Raw genomic sequence first — 12325 nt, 5'->3', positions numbered from 1 at the left:
TTTTGTGGAATTGTTAAAAACTATCTGGTGTAGAAAGCTCATGATTTTAAATAATTAAGGTACAAGAACTATTGAAATTAAGCCAAAGAAGGTTTTATCATGTTTTATAAAAATTGTTTATAGGTCTTATGCTGTTATGTTAATGTACATATTTGTATCTGCATTGGATTAGAATATTTGACCTAGAAAGAGTTAAAATAACTATGACACATTAAAACTGGTTTAAAAGTAATGGTTTAGTTTAATCATGAGTTTCTAGAGTTATAAAATTGGTTACAAAGTTTGTCCTACCAGTGCTCTATCTGATCTCTGAGACTCTTGGTAACTAAAATTTCTAGGGCTACTTAGTAATAAGTTGTATTGAATTAGTCTCAGATGTCAGCCTGACAATTTGAAGCCATAGCATTGCTTGTCTAGTGCTTGAAAGTGCATGCTATTATTTTGATAATTTTATTTTATGCCAAGCTTTGTCTCCAGGTATCAACCTAGCCCTGACCTGAGATGCTTTCTGTTTCATGGTAATACATGAGTGTTTTAATCTTTTTGTATTTTGTGTTTTCCTGTAAATCAGAATTTTAAGATGTCTCCTGGTTAATTTCTAATGTAAAGTGATCTTTTGCCCAGTGGATATACCTTGTAAGAGCTTTAATTGTGAGCATTTTTAAGGCATTTTGAATATCTATGGAACTGATCTAATGCTTTTGAAATAGTACTGCAGAGTACAGTTTTGTCATGTTAAGTGAGATGGTTGGTAACTTGTGTCTAAATTTGGGAGATCACATTGTACATTGTACTACTATAGATGTATGCCATAAGTCAGAAAGATAATGGATGGAGATATGGTCAGTGGGAAGAAAGGAAAGGAATTCTGTTAAAGTGAAATTGATTTTTAAATGAATGAAAGTTACAGAATGTATGTAAAGGAATGTGTAGAAGGTTTGAGGTTGTTCTAAAGAAAAGGAACTGGTCAAACTGTTATAAGAAACGCTTTAAATCACATGCAGAATTCTTCTAGCACCTTTGTGGTAAGATCTATGGAAAAGATGATTGATGGATTATCTGGACTCCTGTTACAGTGCTCTTAAGATCATTGAATTTTTCAAAAGTTGCAGGAAATCAAGGGTTTTGACATGGGATTAAAAACATGTTAAACGGTATGCTTTATCTCTACAGATTTTAGCTTCTCTGACTAGGACCCACAGCAAACAGGTGTATTACATCTCTGTGAGTAAAGTGAAATACTTGCTTTTCTCTTCTTTTGTACCTTCAGTATGTTTTTTGATGTTTCATGGCACTATGTTGATTTGCATAAATCCAGATAAGTCTTTCCTCTCTGCAATAGGGTCTACCCCTCATGCAGACAGGAAAAACCAGCCATGGGACCCCAAAGCCCTCTTCCAGGGAAACAGTCAGGGGATCTGTCTAAATGACAGGAGCAGGGATTTAACAGGTACTGTTTCAAGAACCCTACAAACCTCAGGGCGACCCTAGAGGCAGGCTGGCTCGAGAAAAGACTGGAAACCATCACTGCTATGGAGAATGAGGAATCTAGGACTCTGCAATGACTAACTCAGTCTGGGCCTACTCTCAGCGTCAAGGAAAAACCTAGAAACCAGGATTTCTCCCAGCCCTGAAGAAGGGATGGGATGGATTCCTTTCTGCCAGGACATCTCTGTGGAAAACGAGGAACAAAGCCACAACCCGAAGGCTCGAGACATCGCGGGACATCTTCTGGCCAGGCCTGGGTAGCTCTGACGTGCCAGATAAGATTAATGAAGATTAATGCCACTATTGTTGTGTCTCCTGTCTTTAGCTGATCCCCAGGACTTCTCAGTAAATAATTGGGTATCCCAAATGGAGAGTTCTCTAATCTTACTGTGTTTATGCAAAAGAACAAGCCAGGTTTGTTAAACTATCTTGCAACGTTTTAAAATGAAGGTGGAGAGAAAACCATGTTTCTGTAACTTGCTTTTTGTAAGAATCAGATTCTAATTCTACAGAGGTGATTGAATAAATGTATTCTAATCTTGATCTAAAAGGTACCCCCTTTGGGGAAATTTAGATAAAACTTAATTTACTGTCTGTAGGTAAAACAGCCTAATCTGTAAAGGGAACTCAATATTATACATGCTGTCACTAGTCTGATACGAGCATTGAAAGCCAGAGCTTTACTAGGGTGAAGCTCATCTCAAAGTGCAGAATTGCTTTCCCCCGGTCTGAATTGGCCAAAGTGTCGAGAAAGGCATCTAAACTGGTTAAATTAGAGTAGATTAATATCTAGTTCTAAAATACTGTGAATTTTCTTTCTATACTTTATTGCATCTCATTTTCTGTGAACAGTCATTTGGAGAGAACAAGAATATTATCAGCTCTTAATTTCTGTTGCATCATGGGATTAACAACTCCTGGACCAATGCAATGGAATATTATTAAAGGGTTATGTTTTAACACTAGTGAGAACCATCTTCCAAGGGGAGGAACTGAACAGCAAGTAAGATAGAAGTAATTCAGAACTGTGCTTTCTGTGCCATTAATGAACCTAGTGGAAATCCTGAGCCTCCTTTCCTAACACCTGTTCAGCATCAAGGAACTTAGAGGTGAATTGGCAGCTTGACCTTATACAACTGATCATATGTTCAAGGTATAAATATCTGTTGGTTCTCATTGATAGCTTCAGTATATGGGCAGAAGCTTTTCCAACCTGTACTGAGAAAGCCAGAGAATGGCTTGGTGTTTCTGTGACCATTAGAAAAATCTGAACACAGGAAGTTATATTATCAACCAAACCTGTTTGTAGAGTTAATCCTTTTCATTGTTTTAATGATAGAGATGGGTATGGCATTATGTTGCTTTGGTTTCTGTTGCTTTAACTCTTTTTAAGACCTCATCGAGAAATCTCTCACATCCCTGTTCGAGATAATCTCCCAAAACCTGAGAGGACTCGACCTTCGACCTGTTGTTCCTCAAGAACAGAGGGCTTTGCTCTGATCTGGTGGAGGGATGCTGTTTCTACGCAGACCACACTGAGGTTGTCAGAGACTCTATAGCCAAGCTACGGGAAGGCCTTGAACGACGTCGGAGAAGCCTGGGAGAATTGGTTTGAGTCTTGAAGATCCTCCTAATTCTGGGCAACAATACCGGACTCCACCCACTGAGGAAAGCTACTCTTAACCACGGGTCCTCGAATTAGGCCCCGACCCCCCCATGATCTCTAGGATTAGAGATGCTCATGAAAAGAAGTGGGGAATGAAAGAATCCATATTAGGGCATCAAATTTTTGTGTACTTTAGCTAACTTGCAACATTGCTTTCTGTAAAACTGCTTGGCTGCTTTGCACCTGGGGGAGAGGGGACTTGGAAAGTGATTTACTGTCCCTGAAATGTATTGTCTCAGTAAAGCACCCTGCAGATTTGAGTAAAGGATAACTCAGGATGGGGGTGGTTGGGGGAAATTGCCCTTTCCTGGAATGTATTGTCTCACTACAGCACCCTGCAGACTTGGGTAACTCAAAATGAGGATGGTCAAGGGAGATTACCTAAGGCTTAATGATTCCAGCTATAACCTTGCTTGTGCTGACAATCGATGTACGTAAATGCTGATCTTTGAATCTATAGGCTAAGGAGTGAGGTACTTTTAAATGGATTGGTTAAGAAAGTATATGTTGTTACAAATCTATTGGCTATGAAATGCGCGGGCTTTGCTGTAACGGCCAGTGAAGGCCTATATAAGATCCCCTTTGAAGAAGTTCGGGGCTCTCTCAGCCACTGCCCGTTTTGGGGGTATGCTGCGGAGCCCCAGCATGCTGGTCTAAATAAACCCCGTTTTTACTCCTGCAGGAATTGTGTCTATCTGGTCTCTCCGTGCCTCCCAGGGCTAGGGAACTCCCGATCCCAACAACACCTGTTCAGCATCAAGGAACTTAGAGGTGAATCGGCAGCTTGACCTTATACAAATGATCAAATGTTCATATGTTCAAGGTATAAATATCTGTTGGTTCTCATTGATAGCTTCAGTATATGGGCAGAAGCTTTTCCAATCTGTACTGAGAAAGCCAGAGAATGGCTTGGTGTTTCTGTGACCATTAGAAAAATCTGAACACAGGAAGTTATATTATCAACCAAACCTGTTTGTAGAGTTAATCCTTTTCATTGTTTTAATGATAGAGATGGGTATGGCATTATGTTGCTTTGGTTTCTGTTGCTTTAACTCTTTTTAAGACCTCATCAAGAAATCTCTCACATCCCTGTTCGAGAGAGTCTCCCAAAACCTGAGAGGACTCGACCTTCGACCTGTTGTTCCTCAAGAACAGAGGGCTTTGCTCTGATCTGGTGGAGGGATGCTGTTTCTACGCAGACCACACTGAGGTTGTCAGAGACTCTATAGCCAAACTACGGGAAGGCCTTGAACGACGTCGGAGAAGCCTGGGAGAATTGGTTTGAGTCTTGAAGATCCTCCTAATTCTGGGCAACAATACCGGACTCTACCCACTGAGGAAAGCTACTCTTAACCATGGGTCCTCGAATTAGGCCCCGACCCCCCCACGATCTCTAGGATTAGAGATGCTCATGAAAAGAAGTGGGGAATGAAAGAATCCATATTAGGGCATCAAATTTTTGTGTACTTTAGCTAACTTGCAACATTGCTTTCTGTAAAACTGCTTGGCTGCTTTGCACCTGGGGGAGAGGGGACTTGGAAAGTAATTTACTGTCCCTGAAATGTATTGTCTCAGTAAAGCACCCTGCAGATTTGGGTAAAGGATAACTCAGGATGCTGGTGGTTGGGGGAAATTGCCCTTTCCTGGAATGTATTGTCTCACTAAAGCACCCTGCAGACTTGGGTAACTCAAAATGAGGATGGTCAAGGGAGATTACCTAAGGCTTAATGATTCCAGCTATAACCTTGCTTGTGCTGACAATCGATGTAAGATGTACGTAAATGCTGATCTTTGAATCTATAGGCTAAGGAGTGAGGTACTTTTAAATGGATTGGTTAAGAAAGTATATGTTGTTACAAATCTATTGGCTATGAAATGCGCGGGCTTTGCTGTAACGGCCAGTGAAGGCCTATATAAGATTCCCTTTGAAGAAGTTCGGGGCTCTCAACCACTGCCCGTTTTTGGGGTATGCTGCGGAGCCCCAGCATGCTGGTCTAAATAAACCCCGTTTTTACTCCTGCAGGAATTGTGTCTAGCTGGTCTCTCTGCGCCTCCCAGGGCTAGGGAACTCCCGATCCCAACAATACAAGAGACCTTCAGGACAGTTTAACTTAAGTTTTTCCTGTCCCTTAAAGTCTTGTCACTTGTTTCCTTTGGGTCAGAATCTGTTCCATGATTGTGCTCTTGACAAATTGTATTACTTCGGCAGACAAGTGTTCAGAAGACAAGAGTTCTCATGACAGACAACGAAGCAGTAGTAGAGGGAGAATCAACTATTAGTTATCTGGGTATAAAAATAATTGAGTCACTTGGGAAGAAAAATATCTCCACTTTCATCAGCCACTGCCAGATCGAAAGGCTGCTTCTCCCGAAAAGAGCATAACTTGAGACCCCCATAACCATGCCACTGGACTCCGCACCAGGCTGTTTCACACGGAGCACTTCAGAGGGGGGCAGGTGAGAGCCCTCCCCGCCCCAAAAGACCCAGCTCTGACAGCCAAAATCTCCACAACCCTACCACCCTACTGCCACGACGCTGTGGGGTCATTCCCCACGTGCTCAAGCTGAGTCTCACACATGACTGAACATATTCCTGGAAACAGCATAAAACACCCCCTGCCCAGTCTCCATAATTACCACACCACATTTGATGGGGTTCAGATAGTAGCAACAAATCATCGAGGGAAATATATATGCATATATATATTTCTTCACAATTTCCTATATGAATAATGTTTGTAAGCATTTTCAGCAGTACTACGTAACAGACAATATGAAATATATTATTTCTGTTGTGTTTGGGACAGGGATTGGGGCATGGAATGGAAATATCCTGAATTTGGTGGTGGTAAGATGTAATGGTGGTGGGATGGGTGTTTGAATATTCATGATCACAATCATCCTGTTGTTCATAGATTGCCTCGAGCAGGCACCAATAACTTCTCCTTTGTCCTAGCCCTGAGATTCGAAAAAGTGCCACATTCAAGGCCCTTTCAGGTTTAGGGGAATGAGGCCCATCATTCTTACTGGTATTTGGCATATTCGGTATGCCACCTGGAGTTTGCCAGTTTGAATATTAAATGTAATCAAATATTGTGAACAAACATATAAAATAAAAAAATATCTCCTCTTTCTTACTGAACACACTTAGCAAGGGCTAAATTATGTACCATTGTATTTCTAACATAAAAAGCTCTGCTTTAGTTTTTTAATTTTTTATCTGTTTAAACTGTTTTAGCAAGTATAAAACTACAAGTACCATAAGAATGATCTTTGCAGATATTTGTAAGAATCTCTTTTGGCTCTGTAAAAATACTTGCCGTTGCTAAGGTTTCTTGTGCTCTACACTACATAGATGTTCTACACTAGAACTTTGTAGAAAAAAATTTATTTCTTGTGGGTGAGTAGGTCATCTAATGTCGAAGACAGGGTAGCAGAATGCTTGCCACAGGACAATGTTGTGTCCCCTTCTACTCATGCAGTGCAACTCCTTCCACATGAGCGCATGCAATGCTGTAATGAAATAACATGAAAACCTGGTCATGTTATGACCAGGCACTTTAAGGTCTCTCATGCCATTTACCATATATTTGCAACATAGTTCTAATAGTAAAATAGTAAAGGTATTTAGAAACCTGATTTAAAAACCACCTTTTCTCAATTTCTAACACTTGCGCAGACAAGACAACATTGTGGTAAAGCAAAAGAGACAAAACCAGGTTTCCAATGTGACAAATCTTAAATCTGAAACACAGGTACAATAAATTTTGCAAAGGATCAACGATTTTACTTACAATTAAATATCTTATGATACAGAGTAAACGAGGCAGAAAATCTGCTCTGTACTGCAAATTAACTGGGATACACTCTCCAGCCTTCAAAATTTAATTTCTAAGAAGACAAATATTAAAGGGTTTAATAAATCATTCACTTAGATGATTATAAACAAGCAAGACTTTGGGACCAGAGCTATAGTACAGCAGCAGGACATTTGCCTTGCATGTGGGTGCCCCAGGTTGAATCTTTGGCACCCCATGTGGTCCCCTGAGCAATGCCAGCAGTAATTCCTGAGTGCAGAGTCAGAAGTAACCCTGAGCAATGCCAGGTGATCCAAAAAGCTCGGAAAAACAAAACCAAAAGCACATTTAAAAAAACCACAAAAGAAAACAAAATAAAAAACTAAGACTAGTTTGGGACATGGTAACAAAGCTGACACATAATAAAATCATCTTCATATATTGCACTTTCAGGTACTTTGCAAAATAATTAGCAATATCATCTTTAACACTGATTAAAATATGTTCCCACAGTTCTTGCTCAATTATTTTTAAAAATTTTTATATTTATAAAGTTGTTCACAATACTTTATTACATACATTCACTATTTCAACACCAATCCCACCACAATTATACCTTCCCAGCATCATTATTTCGAATTTTCCTACCCCTACCCAAGCCTGCCCCAAAGGCAGAGGCTAAATAATTGATTTTGTATTGCTTATTATATATAATAGACTTAAAATTATCCAAAAAGACTTCCTTAGAGGAAAGTGTGTGAAATTTGTTGTATCTCACCAGCAGCCATTAAGCCCCGTGTAGGAAATCACTAACATGTTGTTACAGGTTGAGCCTTGTATGTATATATATATATATATATGTATATATATATATATATATATACAGATCAGTTGCCTTCTACCTTACATCCCATCAAATGTAAATCTCTGACATCTTTATTTATTGTGACGATAACTGATGCTACTTGGCTCAGTGTTTGGGTAACTCCCAGCAGTGCTTGTGGAATCATGTGTTGCTAAGGACAGAACTGAGGGCTCACATATGTAAAACATGCACAACAGTCCTCTTAGCCATCTCCCTGATGTTCCTTCTTTATATTTATGGAAGATGACTTGTACTAAATTTTGAGAATGGGGCGAGGTTTAGGTAGGCTTCCCAGTTCAGTGGGTATTTTGAGTATTAGAAATGATGCTTTCTGAAATGCTCTCATTCTTTTTCTTCATATAGTTTGTTGTGGGCCTTCTCTTTGTCTTTATTTCCCCCATGCTATTCAATTTTTTTTATCCTTAGCACTTTTACTTTGCATGTGGGCTCTGGTCTGGGAAGGGATCTTTGGTAGGTCACTTTTGACTCTTCATGAGCTAGACTAGACCAACTCTTTCGAGTCTTTCTAATCCTGCCTATTTCTTATGTCATCATGAGATGGGTACACTTGTTCCAGTGCCAATAACTATTCTCTAATTTGCTGGTTGTATTTTTCATTAAAGTTTCTTTTTTGAAAGGGGTGGCAGACCCTATCAGATGCAGCCTTTTATTCTCTTTGGATTCTCCTTTATTGAGACCTCTATTTACATGCAGGTTTTGTGGCCATTGGTGATTTGCTAGTATTCATTTGTAGTTTGTTTTCCTTTTGTTATGAACGTTGCCCCAGTTTCCTTATTTCTCTAGTTCCTTTAGATAGAATAAATGCTTTAATTTAAATGCACAAGGAAATTAATCTACAAAAGGCAAAATAACTTTGTGAAAGATATAGGTAGGGCTGGTGATAACCAGTTTCTTTATGGGGACTGTCCCTGGCATTGCCCAGGTACCTAGTGGTACTCAAGCCCTGTGCTGGAGACACCTGTTGGCCCTGCAGTGTGTGGTGTCAGGAGGTGTTGGAATGAGCCTAGGCCTACCACGTGCAAGGCAAGTTCTCTACTACTAGATCCATTTCTCCAACGCAAGAACTCATTTTTGTATTTAACCTGTTAGTCAACATTTTTTTGACAGTGGTTGGGGTGGTATTTGGGTTTGGTGATCATATCCAGTATTGATTAAGGTTTTCCACTATGAATTTTAAATTAAATCACCATGAGATACACTGTTATAAAGCGGTTCATGATCCAATTTCAGTCATACAATGTTCTGAACCCCATCCCTCCACCAGTGCACATTTCCACCACCAGTGTCCCCCAGTTTCTTCCTACCGCCACCAACTACCAGCCTACCTCTATTGTAGACAGTTTTACTCTCTCTCTTTCTCTCTCTCTCTCTCTCTCTCACACACACACACACACACATTGTGGTTTGCAGTATACATATTGAGAGGTTATCGAATTTGTTCCTTTTCCTACTTTTAGCACTCAGTTCTTATCCGAGTAATCATTTAAAACTATTGCTGTCATAGTGGATCCTTCTCTATCCCAACTCTAGGTACTTTCCTCAAGGGATCACTCCTAGCAGTGTGCACAATGTTGTGCTTCCATATATGGTGCTAGGGATCAAACTGGGGTTGGTTGTGTTCAAGGCAAGTGCCCTAACACTTTTTTTTAAATATGTCTGGCCCCTCAACTTTTTTTGTATATTATTTTATTTTTTTTTTTTTACAGTTGTAGATTTACAATTTTTTGTGCTTCGGTTTCAATTATACAATGATCAGATACCCATCCCTCCACCAGTGCCCATTTTCCACCACCATGGAAAATATCCCTCCCACCCCTATCCCCCCATCCCCCCTGTCTCTGTGGCAGGGCAATCCCCTGTGTTCTCTCTCTCCTTTTGGGTGTTGTGGTCTGCAAAAGAGGCATTGAGTGGCAAACATGTTCAGTCCATAGTCTACTTTCGACAAGCATCTTCCCTCCTGGGAGGATCCTCCAAACATCCTTTATTTGGTGCTTCCTTCTCTATCTGAACTGCCCTTTCCTCTAGGATACCCGGCTGGACTCTAAGTTATGGAGTAATCCTCCTGGTGCTGATCTCAGCTATTCTTGGGTATTAATCTCATACTTTGTTACTTTATATCCCCCAGATAAATGCAATCTTTCTATGTCTATCCCTCTCTTTCTGACTCATTTCGCTTAGCATGATACTTTCCATATTGTACCACTTGTATGTAAATTTCATGACTTCATCTTTTCTAAGAGCTACATAGTACTCCATTGTGTAGATGTACCAAAGTTTCTTTAACCAGTCATCTGTTCGTGGGCATTCAGGTTTCTTCCAGTTTCTGGCTATTGTAAAGAGTGCTGCAATGAACAAACAAGTGCAGATGTCACTTTGACTATACATTTTTGCCTCTCTGGGATATATTCCCAGGAGTGGTATTGCTGGGTCAAATGGGAGCTCAATTTCTAATTTTTTGAGAATCGTCCATACTGTTTTCCAGAAGGGCTGAACCAGTGGACATTCCCACCAACAGTGAAGAAGTGTCCCTTTTTCGCCATATCCACTGCAGCATCGGTTGCTTTTGTTCTTTTGAATGTGGGCCAGTCTCTGAGGTGTGAGATGGTATCTCATTGTGGTTTTGATCTGCATCTCCCTGATGATTAATGATGTAGAGCATTTTCTCAAGTGCTTTTTTGCCCTAACACTTTTTTTTTAAATACGTCTGGCCCCTCAACTTTTTAATTAATTATTTTTTGAGAGAAGGTGGGATTGCCAATGATAGAACTCCGTACCTCTACACTGCAAGCATCTATATCATGCATATATACTCATGTATATCACTGAGTATCAAGTAGGCTGGTAGTACAATATGAGGACCTGAGATAATTCAGCCTTGCTTTGGGGACCGTGTGGTATCAGGGATCGAACGGGGGTTGGGCACATATAAGGCATGCACCTTAATGTCTACTGTCCCTCTGGCCCCCATCTAATCTTTTAAATAGCAATAAAATACAGCTTTACAAAATTCTAGCATATACCTATTTCTTATATAACAATTAAAAACTACAAATTAGTCAAAGGCATATCATGTTTTGTTTTTTTTTCTTTTTGGGTAACACCTGGTGATGCTCAGGGATTACTCCTGGCTCATGAACTCAGGAATTACCCATATGGGGGACCATATGGGTTGCTGGGAATCGAACCCGGGTAGGCCATGTTCGCTGCATACAACGCAAATGCCCTACCCGCTGTGCTATTGCTCCAGGCCCAAACATTTTTAAAAAGGAAAAGAATTTCTCAGTGTTCCATGTAGAAACCTGTCAGTTAACAAGTTTCAGAGAAATGACCAAAGCAACTTGGATGATGCCAAGAGAGAGGAGGAGTTCTGTTTCTCTTGCCACTAAAAAACATACTGTCAGTGACCCCTTATGCTTTCTTCCAGGGAAGCTATTAACCCCTTGCTTCCTGGGGAATGGAAATCTTGGTAAAATAACGGTTGTTTCTGAGGATAGATAAGAAAGACGAGTAACTCCAAAATATTTCCTCCCAGCCGCCTAAGAGAGAAAAGTTGCTCACTCCTCCACATGCAGAGTAATACGAAAAGAAAGTCTCAGCTCACCAGATGAAGAGGGGTAACAGGAAAGAGAAAAAGATGGTAAGCAGGAAAATGAATACCAGATCCTTGGGAATTCCCCAAAAGAAAAAGACAAACACTACACATGGGTGACTCATTAACCCTTCCCCACACTGAGTAGGTAGGTGATCAGTCTCTCCCAGGCCCCGGAGTGAGAACCATTGTGAAAGCACTGCTCAGAACAGGCAGCACTCTGTGGGCCGCTTGGGACCAGTCCTGGCACCTGAGAATCAACTCCATCCAGAAGGGAAACTCACTCCCCACATTCTGAAAAGGACTCAGAATCCAAACTCTGCCTGGGAGAGGAGCTAAGGGCTTTCCTGGAAGTCTGTCCAGGTAAGAAGGTGTTAAGGAAGGTACCTGTTGTCAGTGAATCTCATTGATCCCTCGCCGGCCTGGCCAACTTCTCCTGGAGTCTGTGGGCTGCTAAGGAAGGCTGGTACCCTCAGGCACCTTCTATTAGGATCCAGTTTTCATTTCAGCCACAAAGCTAGGAATTCCAAGTTGTCTTAGTATCATACCAGGGCCTTTAAATGTAACAGTTCGATTAATCCATCACAGCAAAACAAACTTTAGGACATTAAGCAATGAGAGTGAATATTTCATGTCAAGACTTACCGCAACCAGGCAATCTTCTGGAAGTGTAGCCAGACAGGGGCACCAAGCACTTGACATAGGAACATTCCTGAAACCACTCACTGGGAGGAAAAAGAAAAGGAGCAAATAAATGGGGCTTCTCAATTGGTTCTGTTGTGAGAATACACTAAGTTACACTGAAGCAGGAGGGGTCTTATTTGTGGTTCCTGTTGCTCGAAATCTTTGTTACGGACACATTGTTTTAGGTCCCATAGAGACATCTATGAATTGACTAA

Source organism: Sorex fumeus, unplaced genomic scaffold (genome assembly GCF_029834395.1).
Source record: "Sorex fumeus unplaced genomic scaffold, SorFum_2.1 ptg000046l, whole genome shotgun sequence".
Taxonomy (NCBI): domain Eukaryota; kingdom Metazoa; phylum Chordata; class Mammalia; order Eulipotyphla; family Soricidae; genus Sorex; species Sorex fumeus.
The sequence above is the reverse complement of the archived record's forward strand: the minus strand, read 5'-3'. Positions refer to the sequence as shown.